This window comes from Crocuta crocuta, unplaced genomic scaffold (assembly GCF_008692635.1).
Source record: "Crocuta crocuta isolate KB4526 unplaced genomic scaffold, BGI_CrCroc_1.0 scaffold757, whole genome shotgun sequence".
NCBI classification, from domain to species: Eukaryota; Metazoa; Chordata; class Mammalia; order Carnivora; family Hyaenidae; genus Crocuta; species Crocuta crocuta.
In genome coordinates this window covers 774,435-793,126 of record NW_027532830.1, presented here as the reverse complement: position 1 = coordinate 793,126, position 18,692 = coordinate 774,435, and positions in this window count along the sequence as shown.

Below are 18,692 nucleotides of genomic sequence, written 5' to 3'. Positions count from 1 at the left end.
TGTGTATCACTGCAGGAAGTCATCACTTTAACAAGGTCTGAAAGTGATGGATTCTTGGGATGAAATGACTCTGTGACATAATGGAACATTTTCTGCACCCAAGGAACATCTGAAAATATTTTACTTATTAACAGTGAATCTTGTCCCCTGCCAACCCTCTCTGCTCCCCATTTCTCATCCTTGGTAACAGCATAATGGTCTTAATGAAAAACACACAGAGTGAAAATGACAAGCTTTTATGACAGCAAGCACCACGTTTAGAAGCCCAGAATAGAGGAGAAATAAAATCACATCCTTTGTGACGTATTCTCAGGATAAAGATGCCTGGTTCTGATCATTACAGTCATTACCAGCCACCCCAGCATATGATACAATAAGGCTACTTATATTTCATTCATACTCAACTATTTCTAGCCTTAATTCCTTAGCTCTGGTCACACCTACTTTACTTCTTACTTATATCAAACTGTAAGTATTTCAAGGGTTACGTCTACTATCTCTTACATGTCTCTCTGTATTTTACAGTTTTTTCTACTGTCTGTTACATGTCTCTCTGTATTTTCAGCCACAAGTAAGCAGATGATGAAACAATAAATGTTGGCACCTTAAGAACATTGTTATTATCTCATATAACAGAAGTGATGCTCCCAGGATCAATTAACTCAGCAGCACAATGATCTCATCAAGAATCCAAGGGTTTCCGTTTCTCTTCTCTGCCATCCTCAGTATAGAACTCTCCATCCTGAGTCTTATGGCTTCATGGGCTCAAGATGGCTGCCAATGACTACTGCTCTATACATCACATCCTCACACTGGCACCATCCTGAGTCAAAAGACAGGGAAGGGATTTTTTTTCTTGCATTTCCTGTTCACGAACCCACGAACCGTGATCATGACCTGAGCCGAAGTCAGACGCTTAACCACCTGAGCCACCCAGGCGCCCCAACCCACTGCATTTTTAAACTGATTTGATTATGCGGATTCTCTTGCCTGAGGAGGAGCCACTTCTCATAATGCCGGTTACTGTCTGTAGAGACCCTGCATGGGAGGGTCCGCAGAAGGATCAGTATGAAGCAGTTCCCCACGCTGTTGAAACCAGTTATAACAACAGCTCTCTGCTGCTGGGGCAGTTGGCCAACAATTATTTTAGTGTAGTGTAGATTTCCCCCACTTCTGTTATCCTCTCTGTTTTACATGTGAGGACACTAGCGATAGAGAGGTGTCTCTAGACTGTATCTCCAATTCATGCTGCGTCTGAGAATCAGAATAACTTTCCTTTAAAACCGTTTTCATCATGAGATCCAATCAACAAAAATGTGTTGGAAACTTAGGGTGCCAAAAGCTCAGTGGTAGGGATGAAGTGAAAGGATGGGAAGGAGTGGCATCTTTAAATGTGTGCGTGTGTCAGTGTGTGTGTGTGTGCACGCGCGCATGCATCAACTCTCATGTGTGAATGCATGCTAAACTACCCCACATTTAGCTCCTATCTCCGTCCAGAAGTCCAATGCGCTATCCATTGCAACACAGAGCCAGGCATAGCTCCTATCTCTGAATTGAGATTCACAATTTTATTTGATGAAATTATCCATTGATGTCTATTACCCTATGTGTGTTGGTCTTATATCTTAATATAGGAATTTCCATCTTTATACCTTCTTCACCCAGCCTGCCACCTGGCAGCTAATAGTTACTTAAAGAACATGGGGTGCCTGGGTGACTCAGTTGGATTTCGGCTCAGGTCACAATCTCACAGTTCATGAGATGGAGCCCCGCATTGGGCTCTGTGCTGACAGCATGGAGCCTATTTAGGACTCTCTCTCTCTCCTCCCCTATTTGTGCACACTTTCTCTCAAAATTAAATAAAAATAAATATTAAAAAAAGAATATATTGCATGTGTGAGTTCCTTAAGGGCACAGCATGTATTATGGTTGGTTTTGATTCTCCTTCAGTTTCTATTCTAGAATAGAAATAAAGCAAAAAAGAAAAAATATGGGTAAGAGAAAGCTCCTGCCTTCTTGGGAGCAATCTCAAAAAGGTATTCTCTCAAAAAATTTTTTAGAAATTTTATTCGTTTTCTCCAGGCACAAGTATTCCATGACAATCATGAAATAGCAAAGCACATTCAAGTGTCTGGAAGTCTGACCCCACCAGATGGATGGACTTTGAGAGGGAAGAGGGGAAAGGAAAAGGAGTCTCTCTCTGCTTTTTTCTCCCTTCACCTGGATCCCTCTCACCCTGCCTCCTTCATGCACAGTACCAGCACGTCCCCCTTCACTCACCACTTCCCTCTCCCATTCTAAACTTCACCCATTGCTTGCATTCCTTCTCTTCAACTAAACCAAAACTTCCAGAAGCTCTCTCTGGACATTCTCATGGACCACGTGGATCATCTCATCAGGAAGCCTGAGCCACGTCTGGTTAACACGTTTGCACGATGTTCTCCCTTTCTCTCCCACCCACCACTCCACTCATACCAGTTACATTTTGCTTAGACTCTTGCTTTTCTCCAACAGCTGCCACTCGAGACTTCTTGTGTGACGATCACGCCTCCTCTCAGCCTTATCAGCTCAAGCGTCCCAGAGCAGAGGCTGCCAGGTATGAAGTTCCTTCTCACTATTCACGGACATTTCTTCTATGAGATCACAAAACTTTGTTGCTTGTCAGATTCAACTGGAATTTCTCAGCAGATCCCGGGTCTTCCTGGGAGTCCCCAGCTGGATTTTGGTGGCTTCTTCAAATATACTTCTCCTTGGTTTTCGAATCCTTTGCTTTGGTTCACTTTGCACTACCTGCCTAAGTGTGTCACTTTGCAGCCATCCCATAAGCTCAATGCAGAGAGGGTTCTTTCCTTCTTTATTATTGAAGTATAATTGACGTACAATGTTATGCTTGTTTCAGGTGTACAACATACTGATTCGACAACTCTATGTATTACCCAATGCTCATCACAGTACGTGTACTCACTGCCGCCAAACATTATTACAATATTACTGGCTGTATTCCCTATGTTGTACTCTTCATCTCCGACTTATTTATTTTATAACCGGAAGTTTGTGTCTCCCCCTTCCTTTCCCCTATTTAGCCCACTCCTCCTTCTGGAAACCATCAGTTTGTTCTCTGTATTTAAGAGCCTGTTTTTTGTTTGTCCGTTCATTTGTTTTGTTTTTTAGATTCCACATAAGTGGAACACTCAAGAAGTGTTTCTTTTATACTGCTATCATTGTTGACTTCAAGTTCCCAGCTGTGTACTCATTCTTGCCTTGCCCAAAAGGAGTTCTCGTAACAGTGTCACCTTGCCCCTTCTCCTGATTTGCACTAATTGTGTGATTAGACCTGCTTTCACAGCTCAAGCTTCTATTAACTTTGGGTAGCAGGACATGGTTATGAGCATAAATCTACTTATCACAGACGCTTAGTATATTAACTCTTATCTGGCTTTCCACCAAAAGCAACTTGCTAGGAAGTATAGCTTTATTTTGAATGTCTTATCATTATTAATCAAGGTAGTACCTTAAGAATGAGTCTATTTTTCTGTCGTTATTCAATTATAAGTTCCTTGGGGGCAGAAAGACAATATAACATTTGTAAGTTTATCTCTAGAACACAGCTCAGCATCTGGTATACACATAAAATAAAATTGTTGAATTTAATTAAGTTGGGTCAGACTTTAAACTTTGCAAATAACTTTTTTTTTAGCGTATTATTACCAAGTAGGATTTATTCCAGAAATAGAAAAATCAATCAGTATAATTCACCATTTCAAGAGAATTTTTTTTTACAAATACTTTATTGTCAAATTAGTTTCCACATAACACCCAGTGCTCATCCCCACAAATGTCCTCCTCCATGCCCATCCCTCCCTCCCCCCCACATCCATCAGNGACCAGAGTTAATCAGGTCAGTGTTCTGGGGAAAAAAGAGAGAAAAGAGAAAGAAGAAAAAAAAAAAGGGGAAGAAAAAACAAAACGGAAAAAAACCAAAAAAAGGAAAAAAAAAGAAAAAAAAAGAAAGAAAAAAAAAGGGAGGAGGGCAGCTCTCAGGCAGGGATGGGCGTGGCGGGATCCAATGCCTCAGGCGGGAGCTCTGTCTCGGATGTTGTGGGGAGGAGAGTGACGGTGCTCCAGTCCCTTCTTGAACCAAGCGCTGCTCCTCGCTTTTTTGGGCGTGTAAACTCCCCATACCGGGGGTGCAGCCGAAGTTGGTTGCACTCTTCAACCCAGGCCAGTTCCAATCTCCAAATCCCAGTCCGCGCGCCCCGCTGAAGTTGCCTTAGACACAGCTTCCCAGGCAACCCCCTCGGGCGATTCCAGGCTCCCTGCCGAGCTCTGGGGGCGGAGTCAGAATCGCTGCTTCCTTCTCTGGGTCAGGCTGGCGCGCATGGGCGGGGGCTTGCCTGCCGGGTGCGCTGAGCCCGATTCCGCTGGAGTGAGGAAAACCGGGTCCCTCTATGGCTCGTCACCCGAAACACGAACTCACAGGCAAATTTCCCAGTTTTTAGTTCTTTGCCTTCCCTCTCGAGTCCCAGCCAGCCAGGGGCGCGGACGCCCGGTGTCCGGGCGGCTCTTTCAGGGGCCCCAGCCGCTCGGGAGCTACAATGGCAGCAGGCGCGCCGCCGCTCTGAAGTCCAGCCTCTAGGAGCAGCACAAAGAAGCAGTTTGTGCGCTCAGCCCCCCCAGGACCAGTTGGCGCGAGGTGACCTGGTGTGTAGGTATTTGGCAAGTACGGTCTTTCTATGCACCGAGCGGAGGTTTTTCTGTTTTGGACTCTCTCCTTTTCCCCTCTCACTCCCCGTAGAGGGTAAGGGGGATCGCCTCCCACCCTGGAGTCTCCGATCCCGGCCCGATTTTATCTTCCCCGGTTCGCACTCACATTAGAAGGCTCTCTCAGTGGATTCTGTGTCCTTTTTCTCCCAATCTCTCAGGTTTTGTAAGGTTTCCAATGGCTTCAGATCTTTTCTGTGTGATGTATGGGTGCGAGTGCAAGTACGGAGCTCCTTACTTCTCCGCCATCTTGCCCTCTCTCTTGCAAATAACTTTTAATTCAAATTGAGAAGGTAACAATGTCCACTTCTGGCAATGGCAGAGGGGATGAAAAGAATTATAGATGTCCTTCTGAAAACAACCACAGACAACATTTTGAAAAAAAAATCTCTTTGTAAGCACAAAACAGTGATAAGTGCCGCGTGAAATTGTGGGGACACTATCTAGAAGGAGAAGGAAGATCAAAGAGGTAAGTCTCACATTGGGTCCACTTTCCACCTCAGGTGTGTATAAATTGTGAAACTGTGGTTGAGGAATGTAGAAAAGATTCTAAATATCCTGTGGGGACAAATTAGAGTTTATGGTCTTCCAAAAAAGAAGAGCTCTGGCAAACTTTGCAAGATTAGAGGGGAGACCCAAAGACTATATCCAAAGGAAAAGTGATGAACCAAAAATAGAAAAAGACTTTGTAGTAGATATCAGCATCCAGGAAGCTGATTCATAAGTTTCCTCAGACCAATACCTTTGCGAAATGGAAAGAAGCAGATTTGGACAGAGGGAGGAGTTGGGTTCTGAGGGAATCTCAACAAATGCTTCAGCAAATCCCACAGGAAGCTCTGAGTCTTGGGCAGACCTGTAGACATTTCCTATACTGAAGGACGGGAGCCAGACCTTTGCACCCCTACATTTAGCAGTCATTGGATACAGGCTGCCTTTGGGAAGAAGGTATGACCTTGGACAAAATGCTTTTCCTTAGCTGTGGGGAGTACCTGAGAGAACTAACGGCTGAGGGCCGACTGCAAGCCTCATTTCTACCAATTTGGGAAAAAAGTCCTTCAGTGGAGAAAGTAGATCTGGGCAGTGTAACATAACAACCACTAGAGGAACATAAACCCAGTTTTGAATCATCTCAATTCCTGATTGGATTAAGGTGATCTGTGTCTTCCTAGTCTAGTTGCCTGGTAGACCACATGTAAATCCTCTTCGCAGGAAAATAACCTTATCAGGAGACTAAAATTATCTCTATTTTTTATATACAATAACTGGCACAATGAAAGATAACAAGCCATACTAGGAGATATGACCATATAACTGAAAACCAAGAGAAATAGAAGGAAAAAAAAAAACAGCCACAGACATCCAGATAAAAAAAAGATATCAAATACGGACCTTCAGTTAACTATGCTTAATATGCTTAAGAAATAAAAGGACAAGAAAAGAATTTAAGGATAGACCTGAATGCTAAAAAGGAAATCAAATAAAAATTCTTGAAGTTAAAATATAATAACTGAAGTTTGGGTTTAAATAGCAGTTTAGACAAACCTGAAGGAAGACATAGAGAACTAGAAAATAAAAATATCCAGATTAAAGCATGGAGAGTGATTTAAAAAAAAACACCATACAGATAGAAGAGAAAGACATAAATGGGACACTGGAGCAAAATCTAATATATGTGTAATTACAATGTCAGAGAAGAGAGAAAGCTGTAGAGCAATATTTGGAAATAAGAGAATGAGAATTTTCCAAATTTATGAAATTTCAAATTATAAATTCGATAAACTCAATGAACATGAAGCATGATAAAAACAAAGAAAACCACTTGCAGACCCATCAGAGTAAAATTACTGGAAGAAAAAAAAAAGACAAAAATCATAAAAGAAGCCAGGGATGCTTTGCCTTCAGAGAAGACTTGGGCCCAAGTCATGATCTGACCATTCCCAAGTTCTAGCCCCACATCAGTCTCTGTACTGACAGCTCAGAGCCTGGAGCCTGTTGGAGATTCTGTGTCTCCCTCTCTCTCTGTCTCTCCCCTACTCATGCTCTGTCTTTCTCTCTCTCTAAAAAAATAAACATTAAAAAAATTTTTTTTAAATTGTTTTGGAATGGGTCATTGAGAACTGTCCTCTGAGTGCCGCTGAAAGCCCGAATGTAAAGACAATGACCCTTCGTGATTAGGGCAGGGTTCTACGTCACCTAAACATACATAAGTGAATACAAAGACTACCTCCTCTAGGGTTTGTGAGGACTTAGAGTTGGAGCCACAGAGGGACTGTCAGACCACTTAAGGAATGCCAGGCTCAGAGACACTCACACATGCTCAATGTTACAGAAAGAGGAGCATATTGGAAGATCTCACCTCAAACTAGATGTCTTGTGATGGGTGACAGGGTCTCCGTGTTGCAATCCTGGTGAATTTTCCTTTTGACGTCAGATTGAGTTAGTGGCCACCTTCCGTGTTTATAATTACACATTAGAGAATATAGTTGATATTTTAATCCTTATTTAAAATAAAGCTAGTCAGGATTCTGTAAGCCAGTTGACTCACCGCTACCCCAAATACAGAACACCATGTCCGCAAGCAGTTGTGTGCAAGTTCAACTTGGTGCCTGATTGTCAGACATCGTCCTTGTTGTTTAAAACTGACTCAGATCTTTTTCCCTCAAAGTTTTTTCATTTTTTAAAAATACACATTGAGAAATTCTCAGAACCAAGCTGTAAAGGAAAACCAAACATATAGACATTTCCTAAAGTCACAGTTAACTATAAACTGAGTCATGTACTGACCCCAGAGTTCTCTTGCTCCAAACTCATTACAACTACTGATTGGAATAGTAAAAAANCTGATGGATGTGGGGGGAGGGGGGGATGGGCATGGAGGAGGACACTTGTGGGGATGAGCACTGAGTGTTATGTGGAAACTAATTTGACAATAAACTATTAAAAAAAAAATAGGCACCTACACTGTTGGGTTTTACATATTGGATGCATTTAAGTTCTCCAATTCAAGAATTTCTACTTGGTGGTATCAAGAGAGAATAATGTTTATGTATGGCCAAAAATTAATTAATAAACTTGAATTATGTGTCATTTGAGTAAAAAATGAAAGAATTGGTGATGCCACTCTACGGGAAAGGGCAAGGGAATTTATGAATGCTGGTATATCTGTAAAATGGTGCTTAAGGACATTATAGGAAGAGCGACCCTCACCCCACATGGGCCTTAATGAACCTACACCTTGCTCTGATTTATGCTTGGTTACAAGTCCAACTCACACACACATAGCACCCCATGAATCAGAGTCCAAGTTAATTTGTGAGAGTAGACAGAAGTCCCCGAGGTCACTTAACAGGATTTTTGTCCCTCTCTGTGTCTTTTTTAAGATAATTTTACTTCATAGAACCTCTCCTCCCAAGGAAAATCCTCATGGAAAATGAAAAGAAGCCTTTGTAATGCTTGTCCTGGTATGTCTACAATCAAGATTAACAAATATAATTGGGGGATCACAGGAGATGAGGGGCGTTGGCCTGAAGATTCCTTTGGGCAAAAAAAAAATTTTTTTTTAAGGGAAAAATGTTTCAAATTAAAAATAATAAAAAAAAAATTCTACTTTAATGAAAAACTCTTACCCACATAAAAACAACCTCCAGGGGCCTTCTTGAAAACTGTTAAGATAAAATATATCCCACATCTTACTCTTCACAAAAAAGCTTATTATGTTCTCCCCCATTAACTTTCTCCTCAGGGTATTTCTGATGTCTGCAAAACATATTACAGCCATTTCCCCCCGAATAGTTTCGCAACGTTGTCACTGAATTAAATTCAAGAAACGACTAACATCGTGGACGGGCATAGGAGTATTTAAACGAGGGGCCCATTGGGGCACCTGGGTGGCTTAGTCGGTTAAGTGTCCGACTTTCACTTAGGTCATGATCTTGCAGTTCGTGGGTTCAAGCCCCGCGTAGGGCTCTGTGCTGACTGCCAACTCAGAGCCTGGAGCCTGTTTCAGAGTCTATGACTCCCTCTCTCTCTGACCCTCCCCTGCTCACGCTGTCTCTCTCTGTCTCTCTCCTAGAAATAAACATTAAAATTTTAAAAAATATAAACGAGGGGCCCATTAAATAATAGACGAAGGTAAATAGAAATATCTACCTGATCGTGTTAAGCGGCAGCCCCAAAACGAGGCTGAACATCCAGCAAGGTGTCTNATCCTGGCTCTCCAAATCCTACTTGAACGCTTCACTGCGCCCAACATCCTCAGCCAGCTCTTCTCAATCCGTCTTACGATGAACTCCCTTTCTCAAAATGCTGAACATCTCTGCTATCGAAAATGTAGGTGCTCCAGGCAAGGGCAGAGATGTCTTGGTGATGATCCCCTCAGCATGTCACGTCCCTACGTGAATTCCATCTTCCAGTTGAACTGGAGGGACCGGGGGTCAGCCTCCGGGGGAGGAAGGTGGCTGAGATCATCAACGTGAGGCTACAGGTTCAGTCTCCTCTACCACGTGGGGGGGTATCTCCCGCCCGTGAGGCCCCAACTACACTTTTGAAGAGTCAGTTCTATGCTGCTTGGCTTCTTGTACTTAAAGACAGCATCACCTCAAAAACAGGCCTCCTTTAATTAGGGTTGAAAACCGGGTTCTTTGAAAGGCCATAATTTAAAAGTCATCTTCTTCTTTTAAAAAAAAAAAGTGATTTATGAAAGATTATGATCAAAAGTTGGGAAGAAAAATCGCCCATCATGTCACCACCCTATGATGGAGTCACAAAGGGAGGAAAGACGGAAGGAGCAGAGACTCCGGCCTGGCTTCCCATTGACACTCAGTGTTTCCCCGGGTGCCAAGGTCATAACCTGGGGCTGCCCGGGCCCAGGTCTGCTCCCTCCTGTGTGATGGGCCCCTGTTGAGACTCATAGCAGAGTCTCCAGAGGCTGATTCTCAGACAAGATTGAGTGATCTTTTTTGTTTCCATTTTTTCAAATGTTTTTCATTGCATTTAAAATTCATTGTAATTGCATTTAAATTGCATTTAAAATTCATTTAAGGGATACACAGATATCGAACGTATTTGATTAACTAATATATTTGGGCATCTCTTTACTTTTGTACCCTAGAGCCAGTTCATTTTTTTCTCCATGTAAAACACCTAGCTTTGGTAAAATTTTACCATGTTTTTTCTCACCGGGTTGCCGAAGCATGAGTAACCTTATTCACCGTGTTGGATTTAAGTCACTCTTTTAGTCTTCTCCCCATGGGTATGTTTGCAGGACTCTGTTGGTTTTTTCCTCAGCTTCACTGTTTACATCCCTCATCCCTTCCAGTAAGCAAAGAATAGGTACAGGGCAAGTTATGCAGACGGAGGACTGAATGGGGGTCACCTCCAGAGTTCGGATGCTCCACAGCTCCAGCCCAAATGTCCAGAGAAAGGGGCTGTCACCACAGAGGCCAGGGGAGGTGGATGACAGAACAAAGACTTGTGTTTATGTATCCAAGGTCCCAAGCCTCCCCTGTCCCTGAAGCCATATTCACACTCTCCTCCCACACACACCCAGAAGCCGTCTCCACATGGGCCAAGATGAGGGACAAGAATGTGAGACAGTATCCCAAGGCCATGGAGTCGGGGTCACCAGATGAGAAGACATTGCAATTTCCCCTTGACCCACAGGGTAGAGGGGAGGGGGACATGCTAGGAGGAGCTATCCTGAAGAAGATTAACTTGGCTACAGGAAAGAACATTTACTTTGTACATCAGAATACAGTAAAATCTTGGATTGCGAGTAACTTGTTCTGCAAGAGTTCTGCAAGACAAGCAAACATTTCAATAAACTTTAACTTGATAAACAAGCAATGTCTTGCAATACGAGTAGTACATGAAGCCGAATGTCATGTGATTACAACCGAGCCAATGGTTCTTCTCTCTCTCTCTCTCTCTCTCTCTCTCTCCAGGATTGTGGGTGATTGTCTCCCATGCTCAGATGCTGGTCTCAGGCTGTGATGTTTGGCAGAAATGAGTGATTTTTCAGAACACTGGAAGGTGCCCATAACTGATACTGGTGTGTTTTTTGTCACTATGGACAGTCCTTTGTTTTCCATACAAGAGTAAGCTTAGGAAGGCTTTGCTTCATTCTAGGTCAGGCTGCCTGCAGTTTCCTCTGCTGCCTTACTGCCATTTACATTAAATACAGTCTATAACAAGAGTTTATTAATACTGTACTATAGTCAACATCCATATGAGCATGTATAATGGTCCACATGCAGAAAAGGATTCCATTCACTCAACAGATAGCAGTGATTCCGTTAGTGGTAGTGAAAGTCATCCTATGCAATAACCCTTCTCTCTCTGGTCTCCCTCACACCAGCCACAAAGATTTTCAAAGGTAAGTGCAAGTTAATTTGTTTATTTTTCTCTATATTTTGCATTTTCTTCATTACCTTGTATTATATTACAGTAATCATTTTTACATGAATATTTTTGGGTTGTGGGACAGAGCATCTGAGTTCTCATGATTTCTTAGGGGGAAATTCACTTTGTTATCAAGTGTTTTGGATGATAAGCATGTTTCCAAAACAAAGTATATGCTCACAAACCAAGGTTTTACTGTACTCATAAGTCAATTGTCTACTTCTCTCTGTAATGTTTCAGTGATTGTCCTAGGCATAAAGTTTTTTTCCATATTTTGGATTCTTTCTTCAGAGAAAATTTCCAGAAGTGCTGTTACTGGGTTGATCTCACAGTTCCCGATTTCCAGCCCTGCATCGGGTTCTGGGCTGACAGCACAGAGCCCGCTTGAGATTCTCTCTCCCTCTCTCTCTGCTCCTACCTCACTTGTGCTCTCTTTCTCTCTCTCTCGAGATAAACACACTTAATTTTTTTTTAAGAAAAGAAAGAAGGGGCGCCTGGGTGGCTTAGTCGGTTGAGCGTCCGACTTTCGCTCGGGTCATGATCTCGCGGTTCGTGGGTTCGAGCCCCGCGTCGGGCTCTGTGCTGACTGCCAGCTCAGAGCCTGGAGCCTGTTTCAGAGTCTGTCACTCCCTCTCTCTCTGACCCTCCCCTGTTCACACTGTCTCTCTCACTCTCCTAGAAATAAATAAAACATAAAAAAAAAATTTTTTTTAAAAGAAAGAAAATACCTACTTCATGGGTCATCGGTACGATTTAACAAAATACACTTAAAAAACACACATTATCCAACACCTAGTAAATGCTCAATAAATGTTAGCCATTTTATTTTAAAATTATAAACTCCTTCATGCTTCATCCATCTTTGTTCCCTGAGGACTAGTAAAATGTCAAGCCTGTGGCAATGTTGAACAAACATCTGTTGAACAAATGCTGAATGAATATATGCACATATTTTCATGCTCAAGCACCCTTGCTGACAGGGCGGGAAGAGCCCCACAGGCAAATGGTGTGAATCCCATGATATGAATCCTTACGCAGCAAGTGTCGGGAGCTCTTCCGTCCTCACAGATGAGACAGAAACCCGTCCCCACAGGATGCTCATGAACCAAAGAGTTAGTGTTGCAGAGGAAGACAAGGATGGGAGTGAGAGGAGCACACAGAGCATCGGGACAGAGATTCAGAGACACACTGCATGGGGAGAGGAAATCAAGAATAGGGAAAGGAATTCGGGGAGGGAGAGGAGAAAGTACACACAGCTCCATGGTTGATGTGGACAGAGAGGAGGACTTTCATGCAACCAACTGGCCACATAATAATATGTTCCTGGTAGTCAAGAACGTCAGTGTGTGAACATTCAAATGGCAGAAACCAGCCTGTCAGAGGCTGAGGATGGCTGTGAGCTATCTCTGTAGGGAGCAAGTAGGACCTAGGAGAAGCTTTCACTGAGGAAAACCGGGACACGGTTTTTCTAATGTTCACTGTCTTTTTATGTGTCTGTAGGCATCAGCCTGAGGAAAATAAAAACGCTGTCCTTGGCAGACAGTAATCCGTACTGTGACCAGGTATGGCTGGTGTCTATCCCTTTCTCTCCTCAAATGTGTGAACACCTCCATATGGGGGCATTTGGAGAGATTACTCCCCAGCACTCATACTCATTCCTCAGGTCTTCCCTGGCACTTGGGGTATGGGTCTCTCTACTTGTGCCATTAACCACATGCGGTGCCCATCCATGTCCACCTGACATATACCTTCCTTCCCCATCATAGTTAGAAGGTCAGCGGTGTTATGGTAAGAAACAGTTCCTCCCAAAGATCCCCAGGTCCTCATCTCTGAAAGATGTCAATGTTACAAGGTGAAAGGGACTTTGCAAATGTGATAAGTTAAGGATCTTGAGATGGGGAGATTCTCCTGAGTGGTCCAGGTAACGCTAGATAGAATCACAAATATCCTTAGAAGACTGAGGCAGGAGTCTTGACAATGGAAAAGGAGAAAGCCATGCGATGATGGAGGCAGAGTCTAGGGTGATGTGGCCACAAGGCAAGGCATGCCAACAGCCTCCAGAGGCTGGAAGAGGCAGGAACAGCAACTCGCCTGGAGTCTCCAGAATCAATTCTTATCTATACCCTTAATTTTAGCCCCACAAAACCATTTGGGACTTCTGGCCTCCAGAGCCATAGAAGAATAAACTTCTGGGTTGTTGTTTTTTTAAGCCACCACATTTGTGGTAGTTTGTTACAACAGCCCAAGGAAATGAATACACAGGCCAAACCTTTCATCATTTCCGGTGCACTCTACTCCTTCCGGCTCCCACCAGCCCCGCCCACTAGGAAGTGTCTATCCACGAAGAACCTTGCTGAAGGGTACACCCATCTCCGTAGGATACCATGATGCCGTCAAGCTTGGCCTCTACCTTGTGCCTCACAAGAGAAGACATGTCTGGACCTAGCCTTCACCTGGAAGCTGGGCCCATGAACACTTCCCTGAAGCTTTCCTTCCTTGGGAAACCTGCCCCCTTCCTGTTGGGTGAGGTTTTGCCCCTGGGTTGCTCGTTTCTGGCCCACTCCAAGGCTAAAGAAGTGGCTCCAGTCCTCCTTGCAGGGGTGGAGGTGGGCCCCCATTCCCTCCTCAAACCCTCCCCCACTAGCAAAAGCCACACGGTGTCACAGGGGGGCCTCCTTGATTCACCTATGAAAAGCCCCCCTTCCCAAGACAACCAACAACTTTCCCGAGACAGTCTAGGAACCTGTGGCCCTTTTGTGGCCAGAATATTGCTGAAACACAATGCTTTGATTAGCTTTCTTTTCCTTTGTTATGATTTTAATTAGCTACCAGTAAAGATCCAAATCTCCCACTTCTTTGGAACATTCAGGAGAGGAACATCATCTGGAACCAAGCCCAGGTGCCTCTTCAGAGCAGGTGAATGTCTCCATTCTCTCCCTACTGGCTCTGACCTCCAGAAGGCTTCTCTGACTCTGTGGGGTCACCTGATGAAAGAAACTGATTCTGGCCTCACTCTTTATGCACAACTGCCCCTCCAATATTGTGCTGCCCAGGGTCCAGTCTTGTCCTTCTAAGGCCTAGCAGCATTGTGCCAAATCTCACCAGTTCCTTCTGGTTGCCATCCTTGCCTAAGGGCAATAACACAAGCTTCCCATCACATTTTCCAGGGAGGTGGGGGGGCAGAGGGGTCCTGGGTCTCCCTCTTCTGTGTGTAACAAGAAAGGGGGTTGGGGAAAGGAAGACTTGGCCAAGGGGGGTTTCTCTGGTCAATAATCTCAACACAAAAAATAACCCAAGAGACAGGAAGTGAGGGAAAGCCCACATTCAGAAGATGCCAAAAACCAGATGCTTCCAGCTTTAGAAATCTTTCTGTTCCTTCTCATGAATGCTCAGTGCCAAGGGCAGTACAGTCTCCATGATCCTGGTCGTTCAAAGCAGAGGTAATAAAGCAGAGGCTGAATGAACGTGAGCAGAGGCTCCAACCACATCTTCCAGTTCAGGGCTTCCCTGTGGAGCCATCTCTGCCCCCAGCCTCCATGTTTCAGCCACACTCTGGTCCCAGCCCTGGAACGGAGCTGCTCGGATGGTCACAAGCCCAGGGGCCCTAAGGAAAACATATTAGTAGTGACGATTTAATTTCACTATGGCTTTCTGTTAAAAGTTTTGTTACTTTGGCATATTAAAATATGATATCCTGTGTTGTATTTGGATTTCTATAGTGAACAGCAAATTTGAACATTGTAATAAGCCTTTTCTATTTCTTTTGTAAATTGCCTATTCGTAGCCTTTGTATGTTTTACTACCTCATACACTGTTTTCTTCGGAGTTGGAAAAGTTCTTTACACATTAAGCACAACATTTTGTTATATTTATCAGGACTTGTCCGCCTTAAGTTTTATGCATACTGGCTATGATATGCAGAGCTATGTAGTTTAATTTCTTATGTCAATTCTATCAAACGTTTCACCTGTGATTTTTCAGTAGTTTTTAATGCTGTGGGTTACTTTTTTGTTGTTCTAAGAGAAGATACATATTAATTTATTATTTCCTCTAGATATCTGTGTATAAAATCACATTTTATACATTATTTCTAGAATTCATCTGGAATTCAAAGTGAAGTATGTTATGAGGTAAAAATCTAATTTAATTTTTTCCAAGTGATGATNAACCCACGAAACGCGAGATCATGACCTAAGCGAAAGTCGGACACCTAACTGACTAAGCCACCCAGGCGCCCCTATATTTTTTGTTTTTAATTGAAGTATAGTTGACATATAATATTAAATTAGTTTCAGGTGTACAATATAATGATTTAACAGTTTACACATTACTAAATGCTAGCCACAATAAGTATATTATCATATTATTGATTATAAACATGTATTTTTTACGATTAACCAGGTACTGTACTGGGTGTAGATTATACAAGTTTGAACAAAATGCATGTGCCCATAAGTCTCACAGATCTGACAGATATTAAACAGGCAATTATAATTATACTGGAGATTTTATGAGGACATCAGGAAGGGGAACCTAATTTATTCCAGATGGTCAGTGAGGCCATCTCAGCAGAAGACATATTAAATGGTTCTTTCCTTGTATTAAGTTTCTTTTATTTTATTTTATTAATGTTTATTTATTTTTGGGAGACAGAGAAAGAGCATGAGCAGGGAAGGGGGAGACAGAGGGAGACACAGGATCTGAAGCAGGGTCTAGGCTCTGAGCTGTCAGCACAGAGCCCAACGCGGGGCTTGAACACACAGACCGCGAGATCATGACCTGAGCCAAAGTTGGACGCTTAACTGACTGAGACACCCAGACACCCCCCTTATATTAAGTTTCTATGTATATCAGTGTATGATTTAGAGCCATAATGACTTTTAAAATCAATTTACCAATATTTATGTTACTTCTAAACCAATATAATTATTATAGCCTAATAATATAGGTTAACGTCTTTCACATCAAAGTCCCTTCCCAAGACCCTTCCCATTTCAAAGAGTTTTGTTTTGTTTTGCTGCTCCTGCATGCTGAATTTAAATACGTTTTAAAACCACATCTTAGGTTACCCTAGTAATTGTCACATTATTTTTACTTAGGATTCTGTTAAATATATTCATTTATTTGAGAAAAACATTGCCATCTTTATAACAGTCAGTTTTACCACCCAGCGGTCTGATATTTCTCTTCATTTATACAATTTTATTTTCTAGGCACCTGGGTGGCTCAGTTGGTTAAGCATCCGACTCTTGGCTTTGGCTTCAGGTCTCAGTCTCACAGTTTGTGGGTTCAAGCCTCACACTGGACTCTGTGCTGACACCCCGGAGCCTCCTTGGGACTCTCTCTCTCCCTCTCTCTGCCCTTCCCTGCTGTCTCTTTCTGCTCTTTTCCAAAATAAATAAATAAACTTAAAAAATTTTTTTTTCAAAATGTCGACCATGACATCTTACAGTCGTGTTCATAGAGAGCCACTTACTTCTCATTAGGGTTTTCCCTGTGCATTCTGTTTAGGGCTGCTATTCAAAGTAGAAGAGATGACTTCAAGCTAAAAGGAGTGTTTCAGCATTGCCCAGAGTCTGCTGACCATACCTGCCTTTCACACGTTGTCAGCTCAGGTATCACAGAAGCGTTCCATGCAATCTGTTCCACCCTGCATTTTTCCATTAGGATAATTCAGGCGAGGGGTCGCTACATGTCACAATTACCAAATCTTTAGAAGAATCTGCTGACAAATGGAAGTTCTAACCATATACTGTAAAATACATGATGGAGATACACGGGCCCTCATAAATCATTTTCTATATTTAAATATTAATCTTGAAACACTATTTACATATTCCCTTCTGCAGTTTATGAGAGCCTGCTGGGCAGAAAAGAGAACCCCTCCGTATGTTTCTAAGCGTTGAAATGTTAACTGGTTTGTCAACTGCTCTTGTCCATTTGAAAAGTAAAATTGCAGAGTCAAGCCAAGAAATAACAGAATCGAACGGACTGCCTCTCCTGCCTACAATGGATACATTTTTTTTCTTCACACCTCTCTCTGAGAGGCAGGCACTCCATGGAGGAAACCCTTCAGGAAACTCTCCAGCACTCTCCTGGGGCCACTAATTCCCAAATGCACACCCAGTCCTGAAAGCGTGCATATGGCTTCTCCCTGTCCAGATTCCAAAGCGGCCTCTCTTCCTGATTTCCTCTGATGGCATCGTATCAACCCAATGCCCAAACCAGTGCACAGTGTTGACCTTGGCACTGCCTTTTCCTTCAGTCCTCACTTCCAAATGGCCAGGGCTTCCTGTAGGGGGAGATCCATGAGGGAATCTATGGGGCACCTCCTAATCCCTCTTCCTGCCACATCCCCACTTCCCAGTTAGTCTCCAGACCTCAGCTTGTCCCTTTCACACTTCAGCAAGAAAGGCAGATTTTTCCTACATAATCACCTCACTTCTGAAAAGTTTCTACACTCTTGTCAAAGGATTTGACCTAATCTTTTTACTTCAACTTAATTAATTATTAGTGGTTTTCTTTTTTAATGTTGTATGGAACTTTACAAGACTTACCCAGGGAAAACAGCGGTCCCTAAATTTCTCAACCATTGATGCTCAATGGCCATCACTTCCCATCCTTTCTAGCTATTTTGGTGTTTACAAAATACCAACTATATGCCTACATTACCCTCAATAGAATACTTACATTACCTGATTTTTCAGACTTAGATATCATTGGATTCCTATAGTGGAAAATAAAGATTTAGCTGTTTTCCTAACCACTATCTCCCAAACTCACATGGACACATGTGTGCGTGTGCTCGCGCGTGCGCGCGCGCGCGCGCACACACACACACACACACACACACACACTTTTCTTCCGTCAACCTCTGAAACAATTGTATCGAAGGTGGGATTGAATTCATAACCATGGTAACGTGACAAGAACCATGTAAACATCATTCATAGACAGCCGCGCAGTGTACTAAAACATTTCCTTTCTTGTATAGTATTTTTCCTTGACTTAATAAATGTTTCAGTTTTAAGTGCTATGTATGGCAGGCTGAATTACGGCCCTCAAAGATAATCAGGTCCTAATCCCTGGAAGTCTACATGTAACCCTTTATGGCAAAAGAAACTTTGTCAATGTGATTAAAGTAAGCACCCTGAGATAAGGAGATTCTTCTGGATTAATCAGGTAGGCGCTTAAAGCAATCACAAGTATCTTTCTATGAAAGAGATTCTACTATAGAAAAGAGAAGGCACTGTGACCTCAGCTAAGAGGTCTGAAGATGGAGGAAGGCTCTGTGAGTCAAAGAAAGCAAGAAACCTAGTTCTATCAACTAGAAAAGGCAAGGAGATGGATTCTGCCTCAAAGCCTCTAGAGGGAGTGGGGCCCTGTCAATGCCTTGGCTTCGTGAAACAGATTTCAGACCTCTAGCTTCCAGAACGGTGAGAGAATAAATTTGTGTTGGTTTATGTCACCAGATTGTGGCAATTTATCACTTTACCCATAAGAAACTAACAACGCACTTGTTAAATTTTCTA